The following is a 20773-nucleotide window of genomic DNA, read 5'->3' on the forward strand; positions in this document are numbered from 1 at the left end:
GCTGGGCACAGGAGAGTCCTGCTCTGGTTTCTTCAGTTTTTCTTTTAAGTCAAAGGACATACATTTTTAAAGGCAGTGAGAACACCAGCAGAACCAAGGAAAACCCACTGTGCCCATGATTGTAGTTTGTTGAGGGAGACTGTGTGACCTCTACTCTTGTGCTTAAGTAGGATTAAACTGCCATTGGAAGCAAACACCAAGTAAGAAACCAAAATCCTGCAAGAAATGTTAAAAACAACCTTTTGAGTCCTCCCCCTGATTCTTACTCCTTGCAGAATATTTCATTTGCTAGTGGTGTCACAAGAGTCACCTGGTGGAGAAATCATTCTTTGTTATATGTATTCTTTCATCTGGTAGAATGGAAGGGCTTTTCTTTTCAGAATAAGCACTGAAGGGCTCAGCACTTAGCCTGATTCCTGCTGGGAAAAGTTATGGAGGTAGTTCAGCGAGAGCTGAGCTGTGTGAGATAGGTGGCCCTGCTCTGCTTGCTGGCCAGCACAGACAGCAGCTGTGGTGCAGCAGCTGCTTAAACACATATAGAACAGCATGCCATCCAGGGCTCCTCCAACCAAATAGTGAAAAATTGCTTCTTTTTTGAAGCAGGATCAGGAGAGAATGGCACAAAGGCCAAAGTACAATTTTCCAAGCTGGCACTTGGTGCGAGGACCCAGTATCACCAGCAAGATGTGAGTGTGGCTTTAGATTGAGCAGAATGGGTTTAGCTGTGTAAGGCCAGTGAGGCATCTTGGCTAGGACACTGCCATCACCACTCAGCAGGGCACTGGTCCAGTGTTGGTGCAGGGGGTCAGCACATTCCCCTACAGCCTGGCTGTATCCTGCAGGAGAATGGTCTGTGCATTTTAGAAAGATACCGCCATCTAACCTGAAATGTAAGTGGTGGTGCGGATGCAGGAGAGAAACAAGGTGAGCTGTGGACACTGAGCACCTCTTAATGTGGCTGTCCATCAGCCAGAGCTACCTGCAGCACCTCAGCTCCCCAGCCTGGATGCTTGCCTGACCCATGCCTGTTTAGTCTAGAAGGGAAGCTGTGGTCATCGCTCCGGGGCAGCATGGCTGGAAGTTAGGTTGAAGGTTTCCTTTTGTCAGCAGTATGTGCTTGTTATGATCTCTCATAGTTAATTCCTGCTGGGACTAACTGCCTGTCATCTGCCTCAGGGTGAGTACCTGTGCTATCATAAGTACACAATACTTAAATAAATACTCCAGGGTTATGGGGAGCCTCAGATGTATGCTACAGATCGTAATTTTTTGCTGTTGTTTTTATCACAGAAGGACCAATGTTCATAAGCTTTTATGCTTACATGCCAAGAAAGGACATTGTTTCATTGCCTGGTACCTTCTAGGAAACTACCATTTGGTATCTCTCAGAGTTGCTGGCCAAGATGCAAAGTACGCTTAAAGCCTTTAAAATCTCCATAAAAAACCCCAACTATCTGGAATCATTTCATGAAGCAAATTACTGTGGGTCCATCTGGCGCCTAATGGGACAATCCTGACATACCCTGCATATACTGGTGTGGGAAAATGCAGCGTTCCACATAGCTTTCAGGTCAGAGAGAGAAGTCACACTCAGAAGAAATTAAAGCAAAAGTCATGCTTTTAACTGAATAACGTTTGCAAGCAGTAGTTCTGCTGGCATCAGGTGGTTATGCTGGCCTGTGGGTAAAGTGGTCGGCTTTATAGCTGGGCAATGTGTGTGTTTGGTTCAGATCAGAAGGGAACCCTCGTCCAGAAAAGGAACCAGAGGGCAGCCATCACCTGAGTAATCTTGCCTCACTGCTATTACCAGGCTGTTTAATCTTGCTTCCAAAAACTGACCTTCATGCCATAAGATAGCAATTTAGAGGTGTTGAAATTATTAACCCATTTTGATGGCGCATCCCTTTAGGCACATGCATGGGAGGAGTATGTTATTGTCCCCTGAAGGAAATCTGACTGTGATAGCCATGCTAACTGTGTAGTGTGCTCAGAGTCATCATAAACCAGGGCTGTATCCAGGTGTGTGATAGCAGGCCAGATTTTATAGAGGCAAATATTTTTCACTAGGAAGCACAAGTGAAAAAAATATGGGAAATGGTACTTAACTCTGCTATGAGAAGTGTGGCTTCATGGTGGGTTTCATAATTAAGACTCATGACTAATGCTTACTGCCTTCGTAACATCACCTCAAGTGTTTCTTCTGCATCTCGCGTTCTAGTTTATCACAGGCTTTATGATTTACACATCCTGCTAAGCATTAAGCATTTTAGGCTGGTGATTATGAGTTAGCAGGTAAAGAAATGTCAGCATGAAAAGTAGCACTGACTGAGCATAATTTAGCCTGATATAGATGCATCCATGTAAAAGGCCGTTAAGCCACCTGTATTATTTTTGGGGAGTAGAATATGCTAGTTCAAATAAAACCGACAGGAACCGTTTTAAGCCAAGACAGAATAAGTTACTTATGAACTGAAATAAAGCTATCCGTGTAACGTTTTATGATAGCTTAATAGTGAGTGAATAAACGGCTACAGGGAAGCCGTTTGTGAAAAGCGCCTTGGAAAGTGGGATCCTTTCCCACTCGAATTAAGGGCATATCCCTTTTCCTCCCTGTATAAAATATTAATTTCTCCCTCTGTAAAATAGGGGTATTTTTGGATAGCCTTTGGACATTCCTGGATGAAAGATCTGTTATGGTAACTCATGTTGTGAAGAGGATCTTTTCCAGCATCTCCCTCAGTCACCTCCTTGGGGTCAAAAGGGATTTTCTTTCCTTCAGTGAATACGCATCGTGTTCCCCCCCAGACTTGTCATCTTCCTTCTGCATGGCTCTGGTGCTCCCAGCAGCCCACAGTGGGGTGGTGGTAAAGGCTGCCCTGTGGGGAGCAGGTGCTGTGTTAATGTCCATTTGCAAATCCAAAGGATGAGGGTGAACGTGGAGCCACCTCTTGAGAGGAGACAGCTACCAGACAAAACCCCAGGTGTCCTAAGGGAGGATACAGGGCAGAAAGGGAGAGGAAGGTGTTAGGCATCAAAAGGGCAGGAAAAGGTGGATGGCAAGTGGCAGGGAGGGAAAGCAGAAACCTATTTCATTTCACCTGCAAAATCTGTCATCACTGGGAAGAGGAAAGTGAAATCCTGCTGTCTTAAGCCAGGAAGACTTCCACGACATGAAGTCTGGCAGCTTTAATGCCTAGACATAAACCAGCTCGGCTCAGTAACAGCACTGTGTGCATTTTATACCAGCCAGGAACAGGGCATTAGAAGCACAAATTCCTACTTCAACTCCTTCCCCTGTGTGTAACACAACTAATTCCACAGCTTGAATGGGTTTGGGGTGTTTTTAGCTATTCACAGTAACTATGAGAAATGAGAAGGGTTTATTTATCTCGCCTCTGCCTGTCATCTTCCTCCATGAGATACAATTGTTCAGCTTCGTGTAGCTTTTAAATGAATTTAGTATGTCTCATTTGCTGATTAAATGTCCTGTACGAAGCAAACCTGTGACAGCAGATGCTGTTAAAGCCAGCCCCGCACTGACCTGACTTGCTGTGGCGGGTGAGAGTCACCCCCGAGGGCAGGAGGCTGCGATGGTGCAGGCTCACTGTGCCAGCCCGGCACCCGCGACGCAGCCCCGTGGCCTCGGATTTATGGGATGGCGGGGCTGGACCTTTCCCGGGACACATCAGGGAACGGATGGCGGTGCTTTGAGGAGGTCTGTGCACCACGGCCAGACGGGAGCTCAGGCTGAGCTGATGCTGGCGGCAGAGCCCCGGAGGAGCTACGAGCGGGGCTGCGGGTGGGGGCCGCTTCGCTGGGGGCCCGGGCGGCGGTGGGCGGTGGGCGGGCTGTGCAGCCGGGCGGGGTGCAGCGGCCAGATGTGGACGGCACCGCTGGGTGCTGAGGGGAGCGGGAAGGGGGGGGGGGGCGCACCATCTGTCTGGCCGGGGGGTTCAGGCTGCAGCCTTCCCGCGGCCCCCCTCGCCCCCCCCCCCCCGCCTGCGCCGCTTCTCCCGCGGCAGCCCCTGGCAGGGCGGGCTCCCCCTGGCCGGGCCGGGCCGGCGGGGCGGCGCTGGGGGCGGGCTGCCCGCCGCGGCACCTGCCGGGGGCGGCCGGAGCCGCCGCCGCTGCCGCCGGGCTCCGGCGCCCTCGTCCGGTGCGGCTGTGAGCGCGGAGCCGCCGGGAGGTGCCGGCGCCCCGGGGCACGGGGAGGTACGGCGGGAGCGGGACCGGGGCGCGGGGAGCGGGGTGCACGGAGCGGGGTGGACGGGGAGCGGGCTGCGCCGCAGCCGGCGTGCGGGGGAGCCGCGGTGCGGGCGGGCCGGTGTCCCGCGGCCAGGGCAGAGATGCAGCGGGGCGAGGGCGGGGCGATGCGCGGCGGCCGGGGTGCGCGGGATGCCGGGGGGCATGGCGGTCGGGGATGCGCGGGGCGCCGGGGGGCACGGCTCCCGGGGTGCGCGGGGTGCACGGAGCGTGGCGGACGGGGAGCGGGCTGCACGGCAGCCGGCGTGCGGGGGAGCCGCGGTGCGGGGGGGTCCGGTGTCCCCGGCCAGGGCAGAGGCCCCGGCGCGGGCAGGGCAGGGCTAACAAAGGGCGGCGGTCCCGCCTGGCACGGGCGGAGCCCCCCAGGGGAAGGCAGTTGGAGGTGGCAGCCCCGTCCAGTTCCAGGTGCCATGTTCTTGTTTGGTGGTTTTGGAGCCTCTGGATGCGGGGAAAGAAGGGGTGTAGCATCAGGCCCCGCCATGCTATGCTTCCATCTGTCCGTATTACTCGGAGAGATTCTCCACGTGCGACATAAAACCCATCTCTTTGCTCTGGTTGCACGCACACCTCTAGCAGCACGGCATTCAGCTACCCTGTCTGTCCCTGCTGCAGCTGGGCCAGGGCTTTGGTGTTTGAAGGGTCCCCTTACAGCACTTTCTCTAGAAGGAGTTGCTGGGCATCTGAACAGCAGGAGGTTTCTGTTGGCGCACACAGCGTGGCTGTTGCATGTTTTAGTAAGTAGTGTAGTGTTCTTGGAGGTAGTTCTGCTGGCAGGCACCTTGCAATGAGATACTGGGAGAGAAGCTGAGAAATGTTATCACCTGGTTGGAATGACCCACAGAGTCCTTAAAATGGCTAAGAACAGAATTATATTCAAATGTAACATTATCAGCCAGCATCTTTGGGAGGAATGTGACCCGCAAACCTCCTTTGTGCATTTGCCTTCACTGCAATTTTCTCCTCAGCTTCCTCTGCCCTGAAGCTCCAGAGGTCCATTTTCTCTTCTTCCCTGCTATAATGCCTTTTAAAGCTGACCTCTGCATGTTCTTCTGCCTATACTCAGCCTTAAATTTCCTATCTGTTCAGTGCTGCCTGTCCATTAGGTGACACCAGCAGCACCCGTTCAAGCACATGCATTTTTCATCACAAACCTTGGTTGTGTTTTGCCCTCTTTTGCCCAGCAAGCAGCAGGGTGTATCTCAGCAGCCTGGTCTGTTTTCTCAGCAGCGGAGGTCTGACTCAGGCCCTACTAGGTGTTCGTCAAGATTTTCCTCAACTCCAGTAGGAACAGTGTTAGGAAAAAATCACTGCCCTAAAACTCTGATTAAGAAAGGTGAAGTCTAGGCCAGCCTGTGCTTGGGAGGGAGAAGGGTGCTCCTGCAGATTCGTAACCTAGGGATTTAGAGGCCTGAGGACTTGTTGGCCCATACTGAGTGATGCTTGGCACCTGTGGTTCTTAAATCAGAGGGAAGTTCAGTTTGACCAGAATAAGGATTACTGTAATTTGTAATGGGAAGTCCAGGCTGTCATTTAATAATCACAGAGGCTTTTCTTCCAGGGATCAGGACGCCAGAAGTTTAGGTACAAAACATTGCTGAGAAGCCAGCGACTACATACAGTCAGCTCCAGCCTCCTTGGCATTGCTCTGCAGAGAGGGCTGCTACTGTGGCAGGTGGGAGTCCTGCCTCTGGGAGACAGGCAAGCTGTGATTCCACAGCAGCCAAGAGCCTCATCAAACCTCCCTGTGTTCAGTAGGTGGCAAACAAGCAGACCCCGGATTCTTTATGAGGAGAAAAGTGATGTGATGTAGAGCCCTTCTCCCTCTGCGTAGTGGCCTAGCTCTTGGCAGGAACAGGAGAAAAGCTGTGCTCCTCGCAGTAGGATGCGGTTGGCATTGGTGAGCAGCTGGACTTGGGAAGTGTGCTGAGGGGACAGCAGCGATGGGGAAAACATCCTTCCTGCATTTGTTTAGTTAGGATGGACCCTACTTGAATGGTAAACCCTCCAGGTGAGCAATCGTCCTTCACCGTGCTGTTCGCAGAGCATCTGGCACGGTGGGGCCTGGTCCATACCTGGGCTTCCTCACCTCAGTGGCAGTGTAAGTATGTAAAATAAGCAGGATATGACATCAAATGGGGTATTTTATAATGCCACCATTCCCTAGTCCTGCATGATTCCCATCAGAATTTCTAGCTTGGTTAATGTTTGTTTAGACAAAGAGTTATGGCCAGCACTGGGTGTTTGGTAACTGTGGCTCAGTGTCTGGCCTTTGGACATCCAGGTGAAGACTGCAGTACCTCTGCTTCTGGAATGGCGTTACAGGTGTAGGAGAAGGGGTGAAACCTGGAATCAGGGTTTTGAGGGCTGTGATTCAACAACGCGCAGTCAATTTTAAACCTGTGATAGGCTGACTTGACCCTTAGCATGGGTTTCAGCAGAGCTAATGTGATGAGTTCTTAGTACTCGCAGTGGCGAGCTGACTGAGTTTATTGGATGTGGGAGTAGAGAATGGCTTATGGTAATTATTATGATCAGAATTTCAGGAAGGATTTTAATCCCTTGTGCTCCTTCTGCTCACAGAGCCCTGACAAAAGTGGCTTGATCCTGCTGGCACAGCACCATCTCTCCCATCTTCCTCTCTGCCCCTGGCAGGGAGGTACTCAGCCTTCCCAGACTGAGCAGCATGCTGGGAAAGTATCTGTGTTTTGGAAACTCATCTGAATATGCTTTTCTGGACCACAGGGTACAATCAGTGAGACCCAACAGGGCCTCTGGCTCTTTCTTTTTCTTTTCTGTGTTCCTCCGCTCCTCCTTTTAACTGGTGAGAATGTGAGTGAGGCTGAAGGATGTACAGTTCTGACTCTAGTGTGAGATGTAGGTGTTCAGCACATGCCAGAACGGAGCACCAGTTTCACTCTTGTCAGCATGGCCATTAACGTGAGCATGTCGTGATCATTATGATCAGCAGGATCAGGCCCACCATAGCCACAGTCTTCACACTGTATCAGATGCTTGAGCTATCAGAGCACTGGGAAGGAGAACCTATTATTGATGTGGAAGTGGAATGAAGCTGATTTTTGCTAGCTGCAGGCCTAGCCCCAAATCTATGACAGGTCAGACATCTGAAATTAAGTAGTAATTGCCCGTTACAAATGCTTATTCATGAATGTCCCCAAGTGGAAGCTTATTTGTGCTCTGGATTCCTGTAAGAGTGCAGTTGGGAGTCTTGAGTCTTGCCACACAAAGACTACCTTTATAACACCGGGCATACAAGCAAGCTGCACAGTAGGGATAAAGCGCATTGCCCTGAATGAACAATACCTAGAGCTCAGCTAAACTCCTGTAAACCAGGGGAAAGACAATGACAGTGTTTCCCTAATTCTTGTACCAGTTTTAGACAAGGCCTGACTCCAGTCCAAAAGCAGGATTTCACAGCCTCCCGCTTTCTCACCCACCCTGTCTGACAGCCTCTGAGATGGCACCATCCCTCATTTTGACAGTGGCAATCAAGCAGAGTGGGTCACCCATCTCCTGTCACTGCGGCTGCCTCTCACTCGTGGATGCAACACGGGTGCTCCCCCAGGGTCATCTGTCCTGCAGAGGAGACTGAGAAGGATGTAAACTGTCGGTGTGCATGCTCATCTTCACAAGCATTTCCCTCTTCTTGGCAAGTGCTGTGTTGAAACTAGATGATTCACTCCAAAGAACCCAAAGTTGCAACAGGATATAAACATCTCAAACTTTGTGATAGCCAAGTGGAAAGAAGCCACGCATAAGAAAAGCCTGTGGATGTTTGAAAGCGATGATTTGGGGGAGTTGTTACCAAGTCTGAGTGAAAAGCTTGTCTAACTGTGATGTGATGCATGCTTGCCTGTATTCAGACAGAGCCACTTCTCTAATACTTTACATTCTAATTACACCAGTGCTTAGTGGCACTGTCCTTTGAATTTAAAGAAACATGAAGAATTTCAATCATCAGTTGTTCTTGATGGAAGAGAGGGTTGGGTGGGGTTTTTTTGAGAAAGCGGTAACTGCTGTGTTGGCTCAGTTCTAGTGGTAGGGAGAGGGATAAGAAGGGTAAATTTGTACTTTTGAAAGAGGAATCTGATGAAAATGAAACCAGCCCACTTCACCCTGATTAGATTTCATCATGTTGTGACTTCAGAATGCCTTCAGCATCCTGGCAACAAGGGCAAAGATTTGAGAAATGTCCAAAAGTTAAAAAAACATAGTTCCTATGGATTATCAGTGTATCTGTTTTTTAAAAAATCTCATCCTCACTATTCTTTCAGCAACTTAAAATAGTGTTGAAGAAAAGTATTCAGGCAGACAATAAAAATAGCCAGGCCAAGTGCTCTCCAGCAGTGACCTGATCCTGTCTCATGTGTTACAGAAGGCACAGATTCCTTTGCAGTTACAAACAGGCTCCAGACTGGAGACAGACTCCATTTCAGACTAATTTAAGTAAAGTACGTGATGATAACTGATGCTCAGCACACAGTACAGTTATAGTGGGGACAGGGCCCCCCGTGCAAGATGGCTGCATCCTAATCATGCTATGGCAGCTTAAGTTTCCCGGGATAGATGGGAGCAAATTACATGCTGTAAGGCATAGCTCTAAAAACTAAGCTCCAGCCCTGATGAAGAGATCAAACCTGCAGTATATTTGCCTTAATATTGTGTTTTCCCATCTAGGCAAGGAGAAGGAAACTGTATTTTTACACAGCTCACAAGTTCTTTTTAAGCAGATTTCCCAACAGTTTGTCAGTTAAGGGTATGTGTTAGTTCTGGCTGTTCCAGGTGCAGAGGACGAGGAATAAGGTAGCAAGCATTAAAGAGAAACAAAAAAATGCAGGGGTAAAAGAAGGCCTAGCAACAGCATATAAACAAACCCAAAATTTAGCTTGTCTCAAGTGAGGGGCAAATACAAATCCGAGTATCTTCATTGAGCTACATCAGTCGAAAGACCTGGCACCATCATTGTGTTTCACCCAGTGTGAACTCCTTTTGGTGATGAGACAAACAGGAAAGCTGGGTCTGTTTCCAGGCTCTGGCACAGGCACCTTCAGCAGAGTCATCTGGCAGAAATTAAGCTGGGCTGGTTCCCTTCCCTGGTTTGCAGTGTGGCTGCATGCATGGTGCAAGACGGCATATACTACCACCCAGGGGCAGGAACGATCCATGGGGAGAAGGAGAAGCTGCAATATTTGCTCTTGCAGCCAAGGAGTTTGCCTTGTGAAATCGTTGTATTTGTTTGTCTTCCTGTGCAGACATCTTTTGCCTGGGAGCTCTCTTACTTCATGCTAATTTGAGGGCTTAATGCATTGCAGTCCAGACATCAGGACGGGGCTGCTCTGCGTCAGGGAAGAGAGCAGTTAAGCCAGTAAGCCTCTCTGGACCAGAGTGAGGTGTGTGTTGAGAGGTAGATTGAAAGGAAAAGATTTTATGGGCCCCAGTGACTTTATTGTGAAGGATGCCAAACCTTCGGGCTGGAAACTGTGGGCTATCACTGTGTGAAGCAAAAAAAGGAGCTTAGTTTCTAAGTGGCTAATGAGTTTACTACCTTGTTTCTGTCAAGGGTTTTGCAGGGGTGATGCTGATTAATGTCATGTCCTTTCCCCAAGGCTATCCCCTTCCTCTTCCATCTCACCAGGCTCAGTCTGACACCATTTGTTAGGCTACTTGTCCCTGATTTGTGAGGAATAAATATTGACACTGATGGCTGTTTAATAGGATTTGGGTTTGCTGTTCACTCTGTGAAAGAGTTTGGCACTTCTGACTCAAATGACAATTTGTGTTTGGGGCTGGCTCCACCAAGACTAATTTTGGAGGGTTTTTCTTTTAATGAGGATGGTCACAGTGTATCCTGTGTATGAGCAGAGGCTGAGACTGGGGATATGTATTGCTTTTTCCTATTGGCATGCAGAGCGGAGCTTTCCAGACTTTGACTACAGATCATCACATGTCCCTAGCAAAGATGTGGCTTCCTTTGAGAGGGTGCTGATGTTCACACTGGGGAATAATATTTTTTCGTGTTGAGCTGTCTTCTGTTAACTTGTAAATGGCTTTCTTCTGCTTAGCTGTGGAAGACCTCAAGTCAGACTGCCAGTTAGCCCTGCAGCGGGTCGTCATCTCCTCTGCGCTTTCTTGTGCTGGGAGCTGCTCTAAGGAAAAGCATTTCAAACTGTTTCAGAGTGGCTGGATTTTTAAGATGTGTCTTAAGTGACTTATGAGGAAGGTCCCATTGAAAGCTGATAGGCATTTTGCTTAAGTGGGGTTTTCTGGGTTTCCCCAGAGCTGTGAAAGACTCCTTATCTACAGAGTAGCACCTTCACGTTCCTGGGAACCCAGCAGGATTTGAGACATTTCCCTGGAGATCAAAGCCATATGCTAATCTGTAGTGTCACTTTTCTTAACTGTTCCTTAGGTGCTTTGCTCCATTGGTACTCAAGGGCAGCATCACCGGGGAAGACCCTGACCTCATCCAGGTGTGTGTGTATGTGCTTTTCCCCACCTCCACGAGCGCTAATCCAGCCCTGCAGCACATGCAGTAGAACATCCACAGTCCCAGCTTCAGATCTTGCTTTGACCCCAAGGAATTATTTGGGTCTGGACTCAGGATTGTCAGACCAAAACACAATAGACAAGGTGATGGGGAAGAGGGGGAAAAGTTTTCCTGTTGGCAGGGTGCATAGAAAGAAGAGCACCCTGGGTGCAGCACACAGGGCTATGTATGGGAAGGATGCTTATGATATCTTTCAGCAGGAGGAAGGCAGAGGTCTATTTATGCTCCTAAATGGCCTGAAATGTCTACATTCCCCAGTCCTGTGATTAAAAGAAAAATGTTCATGACTTCTTTACTCCTTAGCAGTTGTTCACATATCAGTGATGACGTTACTTAATCCTGTTTCTAATGTAGGCTGTATAAGATTTCATCATGTAGAGAGCTATGAGTTAAATCTTTACTTAGCCGTGCCACACAAGGACAGACAGCATCCCACCAGGGGCTAAGACCCGGCTGCTGGCAACTGCGAAGGTTTTTGTGGCTCCAGTGTTAGTTTCTCATCCATCTCCATTCAGCGTTAATCATGAGACTTGAGCCCACTTGTCTTTTCCACCCTTACAATGCTTCCCCAGCCTGCTGAAACTGGAATAATTGCTTTATTGTCGCTTACAGCCCTCCCTATTCTTCACCTCCCTCTTGCTTCCTTTTTTAAAATTAGCTGCTCTGTGCATGTTCCTGAGCGTACCCCTCACCGCTGGCGGCAGGAATGTGCGGTGGGGTGGTGGTGGGGCTGCCTTTCCCGCACCACTGGCACCAGGCTTGGTGTGGCTGCCCCCACCTTGCGCTCCAGCTGGCTTCGCAGGGCAGGGGTGGGCGCTTGGCCCTTGCCATTGTTGGAGGAGCTGTGGGTGCCAGGGCCCTCCGTTGCTGCTGGGAGGCAGCGGAGTCAGGAAAGCCGGATCCTCCTTCGAGGTGGTTTGTCTGAGCACAGTGGGGATGCACTGAGGTATAGCACCAGGCAAGAGGGGCCGAGGGTTCCTCTCTCATCTGCTGTGTCCTGTCATGGCTGCAGTCCTCATCCTCTTCTAAACTCTTGTTAGATAGGCGTCATCTCTGCTGGACTGGCAGATGCTAAAAATAATTTGAGTAACAAACAGATGTTTATTTAATTTTGTAGCTTAGCAGCCACCTTTTCTGTATCTTGCTTTGGGTACTCTATCTTGATCGAAAGTTAAAGAATCACAAAATTCTCAGAGGGCAGAGCTTTGGCTTGGGAACATTTGTAATTCGAATGGCTTCACTTCCATGGGCTTTGCTGCCTGTATTGATTTGTAGCTGCATTTATGGATGAAGTTACAAAAAGCTGTGATATCACTGCTGCAGGGGAGCAATAACTCCAGCAAACTCACTGTACTCATTAAAAATAAAAATGCAAGCAGGTGATCAGCCAGCTTGCAAATCTGCAAATTCAGCAGGCTTTTGTTTGCTCTGTGCTTATACCACGCTCTTTGGATTCAGTATGTACCTGAAAAGCTCACGTCTTTCTGCTGTTGCCAAGGCTATTTTTGTGCCCTCCCTGGGCCGGTACATTGGTTTTCCACTGGATCTGTCTAGTTAACAGGTGTGATGAACCAAGTGGAGGTGTGACGAACAAAGGACAGCATTTCTTGACTCAGGGATGGATGGACAACTAACAGGCATAGCTGCCTTCTATAGTAACCATATTTTTCGGCTTTTCTATAGTGCAGTCCCTGAGAGCTACAGGTCTCCGAACTCAGTGCAAAATGATACTGCAGGTGCTGCAGAGATGTTTTGTAAAGCAGCTGGCCAAATCCTTATCTCCTTACTCAATCTATACTCATTTTTCACTTGAGCAAATCTCTTGCTGAAGTCCTGAGGAAGTAAATGCATGCTGTGTTGAGTAAGGGATGCAGGAATTTGTCCAGGAAGGAGTGGGTGAGTGGGAGGGAGAAACGGCTCATAAGAAGTAGCTCATATTCTGGGGATTAGGCATTACTACACCCATGAAGGTGATTTAGGCCTGTACACTCCACCCTTCAAGTTACTGCAATTAAAATCTGGCATACCAGGAAACACCGCAGAAGCAGTCAGGTTAGAGAGCAAAGGGATAACTCAGCTGCAGACTTCAGTGGGTTCTTGATGTTGAATGTCCATCATGCCTGTGACAAGTACGAGTGTGAGGCTTTCTTCTGCCCCCTCTGAACAGATGCTCAGGTGGTCACTTACTCAGTACCAACTGCTGTGGCCAGCTTTTCAAAAAACGTCTGAGCTGCTGTTCCAGCGCTTCAATAACATCGATATTTTCAAGAGATTACTGCTAGGGTGAAATTTCAGGATGTGTTCCTTAAAGTACAGTGCATATAGAAGCCAGGAAGAGAGATCCAGCTGTGCTGGTGGAAGAGATTAATGCCCTCACTTGCTCATCAGTGCCAGAGATCTCATCCATCTGCCACTGGAACGGTTCCTGTAAGCACTCCCTTAATCTTTAGCTTTAAACCATTTAAATTGTTGTTCTGAACTGACCTAGTTTGGTTTGCGTTTACATATTAGGAAGTGCTCACATAAACCACTGCACCAGCAGACTGAGTCTGGCCCCGTCTCCTGTGTGCTGCTGGAAGAGGTTCCTGGTGAGGGCTTTCAGGTCTTGGGTCTGCACCCTGTGGCCAGGTCCCAGGTGGGGCACACCTGACATTCAGACCCAGCCCTAGGACAGCCCTTTTGTATCTGGAAAATATTACTGTTCTGAAGGGTGAGTGTAAAAAGAGCAATTCTGGGAAAATAACTTCTGCTTATTTAATCTGTCTCTGAGAACATAACTTTTTTCAGCAAAAAAAGTGGTTTTTTTTGGGGGGAGCCTGCAGCCTTTTCCCATGGAATCGTTTTAATTCTCTAATCCTAAAATGAAAACCAGTCTTTATTTTATGCAAGTATGACTTTTGCTTCCTTTTTATGTCTGCCTTTCTTTGTAGGAGCTGCAATTATTTGTTTTCATTTACTCTTGTCCTTTAGAGCTGGCTTGTGCTTTCCTTTGTGTTATGTAAGAAAAGTTAAATGTTCTAAGTTATACAGAACGACTTCTGATCAGTATGATTCAGCACTGGGGTACCACAGAATCTGTAAAGATAATGTTATTGTTTTGCCTCTGTGCAGTAGTCATGGTCCTTAAAGGGGCAGATGTGTTAATGATCCTTCTTCTTGCGTGAGCTCTGCAGGAAGTCTTCATTTCAGGCACCTCTGACAAACTGGTCTGAGCACTTCTACACCTCAGAGAGAGTTGATCCCAACCTTTTATGGCCAGGTCTGGAATGTTGTTCCTAGTGGCCTCCTGGTCCTATACAGCCTATGAAGGGGGGTGACAATCTGATTCCCCAATGCAAGTCCCACAGTGTGCCCGAAGGCCAGTGGCGCTTGACGTCTCTGGGAATACTCAAGAGATTTTCAATAATGGTCAAGAGCAAGTCTATAGATATTCCTGTTAGTTGTGGGGTAGAATAGGATGAAAATGTCATTTCTCTGTATTTTTACTTTTTTTTGGACACAATAAATAGGTAGACCTGTTTTCTAAGGGGGTTAAAAGTGTCTGAGTGCAAGGTGCAGGAAAGCATTTCACTTAGAAGTAGAGCTGGGTGCAGGGCAGATTGCCCTCCACTTTTTTGTGGTGGTACCATTGGACAGAGAAATACAGTTGTAACCTCTCAGTTCAGATCTCCTGAGAAGGTGAGCTGTCCGCTGAGCAGGCAGAGAGCTGCTCAAGTTGGTACTAATTTACACCAGCTGAAGAAGAGAGTCCTTTACTTCCATTGAACTACATCCTGAATTACTGCTTTACAGAATTAAGTCATGATCCTAGGAAGATTTGGGCCAGAGCTGCACAGAGCACACTTCACCCATGTGGGAACACCAGTAGGCTCTGAAGGCTCCTGAGCTTGATGGGTAGAGCAAAATCATGGCCAACGACAAACCTATCTTGTACACAGACAACCACTTGTGGTAAAAGCCCAGCACCACACAGAGTTGGTGCTGTGGCACTGGGCATTTGGAATTATTATAGGAATCATTATTCCTATAATGAAAGGAATGACCTTTTATTATATATCAGTGTGTACAACCCAGGAATGTTGGGCTCCGGTGGCTGAACAGGCGGGCTCTCTGGGTGGTACTGTGGCACAAATAGTAAGCTATAATTGAGTATAACCATAAACTTCTATTACAAAAAGCCAGGAATTGACTAGGGATAAAAGCTAATTTCTCAGCCCTATGGGTTCCTCCTTCCAGCTAGGGTCCAGGTCTTTTTGGCAGGGCCATGCAGGGAACTGCACTCTGACCGCCGGCTCGGCAGCACAAGAAAAGATCCTAGTCTTGAGGGCTGCGGGCCCAGCTGCCTGCCTGCACACTGAATTCACGTGCACTGTCTGAGGGCGAACTACTCATGCAAAGCACGGGAAGGTCCGCAATTCAGAAAGCATTGATTTAGGGTGTCTTTAAAAGGGTGGCAGTCTCTGGGGTTGGGGTCTGGGTGCAGTGGAATGCCTATTGTCAAACCTAAAGACCAAAGTGAACGCTACATATTGTGGACCCAAATGCAGCTGGCACAAACCAAAAATGTGCATGTGAGTGCCTTTCTAAGTACCCAGTAATCCTCCAGGGCAAAACGAGGATTAGGTCTCTCTCACAGACAAAGAGGGAGTTCATTTTCTCAAAGATCCCTTAGCCAATACCAAATGAAGTGAAGAACCAAAATGAATGCGAATACTCCTTTCAGATCTTTGCTTGCAAACAGGTATAGCGCCGGAGCAGCTTGTTTGTGCATTTGTGTGGGTCTGTACAAACACAGCATGGCCAGATTGTGGGATTGAGGTCAGGGCAAATAAAATCCATCCAATCTCAGAGGAAAAGGAAAGCCAAAAAAACACGGGACAAGTAGGACTAGACAGTATTGCACAGTCAAAATGTGGTCTCCTTCCTCCAGATTTTTTCTCGGTGGACCTGGAGGTCAGTGCTCATTGAAGTTGTTTAAATTGGAGTTACCTAAGTGAAGAGCCCTCCTAGAAGGAAAGCTGTGAGCTGAATTAGTTCCAAGTGACTTCTCAGCCTCTGTGTTTCTTTGCCCTGAAATACCATGTGCTTCACATAGGAGCCATGAGATTCAAAGTTGTGGGTGCTCGAATGTGACATGTATCTAAAATTTGCCATCCCAAGACAGCTCCATGATTTCTTAGCCTTTTAATTTGCCTGCAAACAATGGCCTGTGCGTTTAGAAAAGCACAAGCCACCTCTGCACTGTTCCTGGAAAATTTCTTCTTTTCTCATTTGGTGATTGGCTTATGACACAAAGATCAGCTCCAGTAATCCTGCCTTAACAGATATCAGCCTGGATGTGCCTGAGCCCTACCAAACAATGAGTATTAAATAGTCCTGTTTCTTAGAAGTGGCAGTCAGCAGCACTCTGAGTGGGTTTGGGTTGTGATTGTGGGATTTTTCCCCTAAGCTTTACTGACCTATCTGAATCCAAGATGTAGATACTATTGTTTATACTTGAGACTGGGATGTTGCTGCAGAACTCTGGGAGGAATGCCTAATTCAGTCCCAAAATTTGTGTGCTCAGGGAACCTTACTGAGATTTCAAAACCTGTCTTGCTCTGCGTTGGATGAAAAAGTCCTTCCAGGGGGTTTTACAGTTGGAGCCTGTTGCATTTTGAGGTGTCCACAAAACAGTCTTGAATTCCTTTTCCGCCTTATTAGACTGTGGACTTGAACCTGGCTCTTCCCCATCTCAGGTGAGTGAGTGTCCTAAGTGGCAGGCTAGTGATTTTACCCAGGAACTGAGAGACTTTTTCCCAGGAAAAGCTTTAGTCCAAACTGCATGATCTCCAATGAGAAGTTTCAGTTCAATTTATGATAACTTTTCTGATGAAAAGATTGGTTTGTCCATGTATTTCCAGGTGGTCCTGGCTCTTTGTCTGCGTTTGGGGTCCCGTGAGCACAGACTTAACAAACCTGTGCAGACCTTGCCACTACCAGCTATGACCCATGAGTGCTCTCGTCAGGAGAGGATCTGGGTCTTTGTGCTCTGACACACAGGGCACTTCCACTTCAGCTAAAGGAGATTCTGTGAGCATGACAGATATGTGGATTACAGGCTATTTCTGGACCAGTCACAGGAGGTAACAAAATAAGAAATACGTAAGCTATCCTGTCTTTTCACTTCAAGCGGAGCGGGAGGATCTCCAAAGCAGCATGCCCACTGGCAAGTGCAAGGTCGGTGCCCAGGATGAGCGTGATCTCGCTCCCCTTCTGCAACCCTGCCCAGGGGAGCCCTCTCCTAACAGCATGGAGAAGGCAGGGAGGCTTGCTGTTTGCCGGGGGAGGGGGGACTGTTGCGGAGGCAGAGTTTTCATTCACAAGGAGACATAATTCCAGCTCATCAGCTGCTGAGGGCTTGCCTGTAGCCTGCAGGGTGAGGATAGCCAGAGGTGAAGCTTCTAAACTCTCCTTCTGTCACTTGGCTGAGGGGGGTGGATCTCGGGATGCCCTGTGATATTGTGTAACCGGGGTGCTATGAGGATAAAACAGCAGCTTTAACTCCATCATCTCCCACCTTGCCAGGTTGCGGAACCAAGTTCTTCTCTGTTGCAGTTTCTCCTTATTTTTGGGTCTGTGCTATGCTTTTGGTGTTTCTGTAGTGGAGGGTTGCCTTTTATGTTCTGATTTATGACAAAGGGAAAAAAACCCAGAAAATGCCTACAGACCTCTGCAGAACTTTGAAGACGGATTCCTTGCTTTAATCTCGATTTCAGAAGTGTCAGTTTGTAAGCAGTTATTTTTCTAGGAATGCTTTTATTCTGATAGTGGTTCTAAACACTCCTGTCGATCCTAAATGATTTAAAAATCAGAACTTAAGCTCCATCCTCTCTTCTAGGAATAACAGTGGGCTTATAAGTAATGAGACATTAAAAATTACTAAACCTATTAATATTTGGCAGTTTGATCCTCTGGGACTTAGGTCTTCTGTTTCTGTGGCAGCACACCTGGCGTTAGTTTAAAATAAGTAATCGTGACTCCAAGAGGTGGAACCATTAGGAAAATATGCATTTTGAAAAATTAAAAAAATTACTTTAATAATTTTTAAACATAGTTCCAAGTGCTGTTTATGGATGATCTTAGCCATGTCCTGGACTCATACCTAGAACTACAGACAGCCAAGCAGAAAAGCAGAGTACAGGATAGTAGTGCAGGCAGAAGTGTAATGCTGATGTGCTGGAAAACAAATGCTACGAGCAGACAAAGCTTAAGAAGTCTGATTTTGTGTGGCTTCTCTGTGTATACTCTGTGTCCTTTTTCGGAATTGTAGCCAGGCAGCTGAGTTCACACCGCAGCATTGCCTCAATGAGAGCAATGATTTATGCTACTTCCAGTATTCGGGGAACTATTTTTATGAAACATGGAGGTTAATTCATTGAGAATAATATCTGTGCAGACCCTGGCTGAAATTCATCAGGTGGTTCGGATGTAATTGTTGGGGGATTTGCTGAGCAGAGGCAAGCACCCCCACTTACTGTCTAGGCTTGATTTAGGAAACCAATCTGTACTGGAATGTGAAGATTATAAATAAGGATAAGAAAGACTGAAGAAAGTGAAAAAGAAGAGCCAAGAGCCCAAAAGGTTAAGATAAACAATATGAAATGGTTCAAGTATGCAGGTAACAGGAGGTCAGTGGAGGAGGCAGGATAAAGCAGCCAGAGGAGGTCAGAGTCATCTATGGTCAGAAGCAGAGGATCTCCCTAAAGCAGCGAGTGAGTTCTTCAGGGATTGTGGCGGCTTGGGATGGACATGAGACATTGGATAGTAGCAACAGGCAAACCAGTCTTGTAGGGAGTTGATTCATATAAGGCCACCCATGTTTTCTTGAAGAGCTGTGAAAAGGGTGGTAAAAAAATAGGGAACTCTTTTGCAGATGCCTGCTTCAGAAAAGGCAGAGCTGAACGCGCGGAGGAGGGAGTGCTGCAGGGCCAAGAGGCCACTGCCTTTTGCTTCTGGCGGCTGGTGCTCCCTGCACGAGGCAGGGGCAACCAAGCTGTGGGGCAATGAAACTTCCGAGGAGCAGGCTTTTCTTCAAAAAAGGCTTAAATCTGTCGTACTGTATTATTTCGCTGTTTGTCAAGCAAGCATCAGGAAAAAAATCCTAACAGGCCATATTTTTAGACGATGGAAAAGCTGAGCAGAGTGTCTTTGTATGGCTACTCATTAACATGTGTGGTATTAAATACCAAAGGCGCGATGGAAGCAGCAAGTATAAATAACAATTCATAATTTAACATGAACTTTGCAGAAAAGATTTCAGAGGCAGCTGCCTGCCTCAGGTGGGAGGTAAAGGAGTTTTAAATAGACTGTGCTAGGTTTCCTGTCTCCCACTTGGAGCTTCAGAAACAACATGGTAACAAAAAGACCAACTGCAGGCCACTCCTTGTTAGCTGTGCAATTGTAAGGCACTTTGCAACATCCTGAAGTAAAACGAAGCCCCGACCTTACAGAGCATCCCAGCAGGCTGGGTGCTGTTGCAGAGCCATCACGCCGTGCGGTGCTGGGGGCAGCTGGAGCTTTAGGAGAACGGTCGCTCTAAGGAGAAGATGTGAGTGGTGACAGTCAAGATGCAAGGTAGGCCCTCAATGTCTTTGCCCTAGGGTGGCTGTTCCCGTGTTACGGTTGGAGAAGTATCTTTATAGACATCAGCACACTCTTGATCATTAGACTGAGGTGCCTTAGAAAATGCTTTAGAAATGTCTTAGAAAAATCTTACGGAATAAGTAGTCAGGTCACTTGGCTGAGTGTGAGGCAGAAGGCTGCAAGGGGAGGAATGGTCCTGGGTTTGTGAGTCCTGTTTGGGGAAGGTCCCCACCTCTGCAGGTGCAGCCCTGATGCTGGCCTCATGTGTTTTCCATGCTCAGCCAGCTGGGCTTTGGCTGGCAGCAGCCCCGCATGGGTATCATTTTCTCTGGCAAAGCACCCGGTGGTGGCCGTTGCTGCAGAGCTGCTGTGCTCCATCCCTGACGTGTGTGTACTTCACTGGTGGAAGGATCCTCATCTCTTGTGTTCCCCACAGGGCTTGATTAGTGCTGTTATTTATAGACTGGCTGATTAGTTTTCAATGTCTTATTGAGCCCGATGCTCCACACAGAGCTCAGTAATTATAGTTTTTTAAGAGGCTTGGGAAAAACTCCATTGCATTTCCTTCTTACCCTCAAACAACAACCCCAGAGCCCATGCAGACACTAATTAACGTTTTTTTGTCTCTGTGAGGTAAACCCCAAAGTAATGCATGCTGGCAAGCACAGGTTTCTCACTGGGCGAGGGGGAACACCCAAGCTGCTTACCCTCCTGCTGCTGGTAGCTGCTGATTGTGAGGGTCAGATCTGTGTGGATCCATATGGGAATGCCTGGAAGTGACTTACTTGGAAAGCTTTGCTCACAGCAGAGTTTGGGGTCTGTGTTGTCTCTTGCTTTCTTCACATGTTTTGAAAGCTTTTTTTTAAAAAAAAAAGAAAGAAAAAGGACCCTAAGCGCTGAAAGATCACTAGGCTGTGGTGACTGAGAAGCTGTAGGCACTTATTTATATCAGTTTCTCAGGCTGCTGAAAACTCTTTTTAATGTATTTGGCACAGAGGCAGTTTCCTAGTCCTAAAGATTGTTACTGGCTACTTCGGAGGTAGCTGACCAGAGAGGAGACAGGAGCAGCTTTACTTACTGCAGGAGTACAGCTGTTGTGTAGCCTGGGAGAGCCAAAGTCCACTCTTTAGGAAACAGGAAAGAAGACTGAGCCCTGCCAGAGTTGTGGTAGGAAAATTTCATTGCTTGTGTGAGGTGTCTCCTGTGAACGTGGCAAAGATCTTCTCCTGTGTCAGTATTTGCTTTCAAACAGGTTGAAACAGCACTCTGAGAATTGTCTCAAAGAAATCACCTTGACTTGCTGTTTTGGAGTTGTGATGA

The 20773-nt window shown here is 47.8% G+C and overlaps 1 protein-coding gene across 4 annotated transcripts in view; it reads left to right on the forward strand.

Moving 5' to 3' along the window:
• Positions 1–4103: 4103 nt before the first annotated feature.
• SHROOM3 (shroom family member 3) overlaps positions 4104–20773 on the forward strand; it is a 60065-nt gene continuing 43395 nt past the window's right edge. For 2 of the 4 annotated variants that reach the window (XM_037392677.1, XM_037392692.1), the window contains exon 1: positions 4104–4212. The gene's annotated coding sequence lies outside the window, so the exon portion shown is untranslated. Of the gene's footprint in view, positions 4213–13388; positions 13539–16985; positions 17048–20773 lie in introns of those variants that run through there. The other 2 variants (XM_037392686.1, XM_037392700.1) reach the window with 2 other exon arrangements.

Source organism: Falco rusticolus, chromosome 1, assembly GCF_015220075.1.
Source record: "Falco rusticolus isolate bFalRus1 chromosome 1, bFalRus1.pri, whole genome shotgun sequence".
Classification (NCBI taxonomy): domain Eukaryota; kingdom Metazoa; phylum Chordata; class Aves; order Falconiformes; family Falconidae; genus Falco; species Falco rusticolus.